The following is a 4215-nucleotide window of genomic DNA, read 5'->3' as shown; positions in this document are numbered from 1 at the left end:
GGCCACAAACTAAGCAATATGGATGCTCCCGGTATTTCCATGTCACACTTACTAAAAGCCATTTATTTCATACATGAGTTGCTTTTTTTTAAATAAACTTCAGGAATTTGATTCAGCCATATTCGTAGAAAAGAAAAATGTTAATATGGCTAATGACCAAAGGTACCCTTTAAGGAGTGCCACTAATAAGCTAAAATGTCTGTTAATTATCCAACAATGACAAAACTTAGTGCATATTTGTTTACAGTTAAAAGCACTAAATTCAGACTTTTCCAATGTTGTCTTATAACTATTGTGTTTCATTTAAAAATGTTTTGTTTGCCACTCCGACTCCATCCCAATGTGACTTATTATCCCACACATCACTTAAGGCAGGAAGTTACCGAAAGGCTTTGTAATGCGGAGTAAGCCTTTTTAGGAGATAACCAATTTATGCAGTGACGCGGTGCCGCCTGACCCACGGGCCCGCTGTCCTTTCTGTCTGTGACCATTATCTACTGTATTAGCAACACGCCAGGGCAGTTGTCGTGACCACGTGCAAGCCACCGAGGGCTGTCATTGCTTACGCACCACAGACTCCAGCGGTGATTATAGCCAGAACCGGTTTTCGTGTGGTCACAAGAGGCCATCAAAAACATGTCGCTTTTGAAATGGTCTCATCCCCTTGAGAGTTTCAAAGGCGGATTGAAATGTAAGAAGTTCTTTAGAGGCAATCGTCTTCCTCAAATTCTCCTGGGGAACAGTAACTTCATTTTTTTTTTTTTTAATCAAACCCAAGTCTTCAAAAAATGTTTCATCATAATATAAAGGTTGTCGTGTTCTTGAAAAGCTCACCCAACCTATTACATCATTGCAGCTCCAATGTGGTCTGATCATCAAGCTGCTGAGGACCTTTTCCACAAGGCCCGGCACATTTTCCTGCAGATCATTGGGGAGGAGCGCTAATCATAAGTGACACCGAAAGCAGGACTGCAGACGTGACGCTAATCTCAGTGGAAGTCAGAAGCGTTTCTCAGCCTCTCAGCGTTTTTCAGCCTCCAAGATGAAAATGCTACAACTGAAAATGCGGGAAACCAACACTATGAACAGAGTATACCATATAAAGAAAAAAAAGACATTTCAACCACTGTAAATGAAATCAGATTCTAATGAAGTCAGTAAAATTGCTCTCGGGCTTGATTGTGCATGCGCTCTTTTCTGATGACAGCATTAATTGATAAGAGGGATATCTTGATCAAGTGCCAACAGCTTATTTAGCAACATAGCTGCCTTCGCGCATGTCTGAAGCCATGGGGGGTGAACTGTACCCGAGTAAACAGCAGCAGTGCTGGAGGTCACAGTTATGCAACAGCACGGCTGTGACGGCGTCACATACTAAGATGATACCCTCTACAGTATCCCCACTGCATACCTTTTCAATAGAATCAAACATATATACCGTAATTTCCGGACTATTAGCCGCACCTGACTATAAGCCGCACCAGCAAAAAATAAATCGCGAAAATCTTTGTTTTCGTCATGAATAAGCCGCACCGTACTAAAAGCCGCATGTGCACGTGAGTTATTTACAAAGAAAGGCGGTACACAGAAAGCCTTTTTAAAGTTTTAATAACATACTTTAAAATATCTTTCTAAACGCTGCCTGTGACGCGGCAGTAATATCGCAGGAACACGGAAGTAACACAGCACTAATCGGGCTGTATAAAAAAACATACCGGTAAAAGTCACTGAGACGTGGCGGTAACACAGCAGCAACACGGTAGCACAGCACTAACAGGGCTGGTTAAAAAAACATACCGGCAAAAGTAAAAACGAGCCAGTAAAAGAGCCGTCTTCATCTTCCTCCTGTGCACTGAAACCATCAAAGTCTTCCTCCTCAGTGTCCGATTGGAACAGCGTCAGATATCCTTTGCCACACACTTGGTCAGTCGCTCTTTCGTCGTCGCGTTTATCTATTTCTTCTAACATTTTCCATGATGAGGGTCTGTTCATGCTAATTTTATTCATGCAAAAAGCACTAAGTTACATTAAACTAGCGAGCGACACGTATAGTAGCTCCAGAGTAGACGTGACTGGGAAATAAAGACGCAACACAACGTTATCAACATCGACTGCCTTTAACTTAAAAGCGGCATCATATGAATTTCTTTTGTCCCCCATAATGACGATTTGTGTATAAAAGCTTCCTTTCTTCAGTAATGTCCGTCTTGATCTTGTTCTGTCTATGTGAATTATATGGCACTATTTACCTGGCGGACATGCGATCAACATACCACTCTTCTCCCCAGTGACCATGTCACATATGTATCCCTCCGCCTAGCAAAGCGGTTGCCACACAACAGGCCACAACACAGCCTTTTTACAAGTGTATAAAAGTGATCAAGTCATCACAAAAATCACGAAAAAATCCATAGATAAGTCACACCGGACTACAAGCTGCAGGGTTCAAAACCTGAGCGAAAGGTAGCGGCTAATAGTCTGAAATTTACATTAATTGTATCCATTTATTTCAGTCCAATGTACCGTATTTTTCGGACTAAAAGTCGCTAAAGTCGAATATACGTCGCATTAGCCATAAAATGCACAATAAAGTGAAAAAAAACATATAAAAGTCGCTCCGGAGTATAAGTTGCATTTTGGGGGAAATTTATTCGACAAAATCCAACACCAAGAACAGACATGAACGAGCAAAAACAGGCTAAACGATAGGTATGCTAACGTGACATAAACACAAACGAAGAGCTGAGAACGGGCCTGACGTAACATTCAGAGTTATTCAAATAACTATTACATAAATAACACGTTTATCAAACTATCTGTGTCACTCCAATTCATTAAATCCATCGATCGTCCTTTATGGAAACGATGCCGCGTATGCGCCGCGCCGCTGACGTCTAAATATTCTAAATATTCCACAGACCCATATAAATCTATCAAATAACTATCATATAAACAACAATATTATCAAACCATCTGTGTCACTCCAAATCATTAAACCCATCGATCAAATTCCTCGTCCTTTGTCAACAATGCTGCATGTGCGCCGCTGACGTCAGCCTCGTCGTTATTCCACAGATCTAGTATATAACAATATTGTAGCGTTAACAAAGTACAAGGAAAGACGTGGGTTTGGTAAACAGCTCTTTATTCAACAAAACAAGAGTTCAACGAGCCAACAACTACTGAACTGTAACGATAAAAACATATACAAGTTGCAACATGAAATAAAATGTATCAAATAACTATAACATAAATAGTTCACCGGCGTCGACTTCCAGGCGTGTGACGGTGTGGACTTCCATCCTCGGAGGTGGCACTTCCAGCCACGGAGGTGGAAGAGAGCTCCATAGAATAGGACCGGGCGTGCGTAAAAGCCATGTCCAAGTCCCATCCACCATCCCCGGACAGCCACCCGGCCGAGCGCCGGCCCCCGACTTCCATCCACGGAGATGAAAGAGAGCTCCGTAGAGTGGGACCGGGCATGCGTAAAAGCCATAATAGTTTTTCAAACCTTCTGTGTCACTCCAAATCATTAAATCCTTCAAACTCTTCGTCCTCTGTGTCACTTACAAACAAAGCCGCTAATGATGCCGGTAGTACGTGGGGCCCTTCGTCATCTTCGTCATCCCGTAATCAAATCCTTTGTACTTTATGTAAACAAACACTGCGCCGCGCCGCGCTGCACCACGCCGCACCGCGCCGCGCCACTGACGTCACTTGCAGTTCAAACTACAGTAATCCCTTGCTACATCGCGGTTCGTTTATCGCGGTTTCACTTTTTTTTGAGGGGGGGAATTTTGAAAATTTGTGAAAAAAATCACATATAAGTCGCTCCTCAATATAAGTCACCCCCCTACCCAAACTATGAAAAAAAAACGCGACTTATAGTCAGAAAAATACGGTATATTACATTTAAATTTAGACACACCTGCCAAAACGCTGTCAATTATTTGGTGCATGGTGCAAGTACTGTGTTCAGGATATCGTTTTACACTTTAAGTTTAATGTTACATAGGCTTGCTTATCTCATCCTACAAACAATGTCTCGTGAAGATGTCATTTGTGAATTTAAACCTTCAGTAGTGATTACCAGCAGGATGTCAGGATTGTAACCATAGCAACGGTCATCGCTAAAATACGTAATTCGAGTACTCACAACTTCTAGCAGTATTGAAGTGAAAAGTACAGAAATGAAGAGACCATTTGAACATATGA

The sequence above is a fragment of the Syngnathus floridae genome, chromosome 19, assembly GCF_059516105.1.
Source record: "Syngnathus floridae isolate MCC-2025c chromosome 19, RoL_Sflo_1.0, whole genome shotgun sequence".
NCBI classification, from domain to species: domain Eukaryota; kingdom Metazoa; phylum Chordata; class Actinopteri; order Syngnathiformes; family Syngnathidae; genus Syngnathus; species Syngnathus floridae.
The sequence above is the reverse complement of the archived record's forward strand: the minus strand, read 5'-3'. Positions refer to the sequence as shown.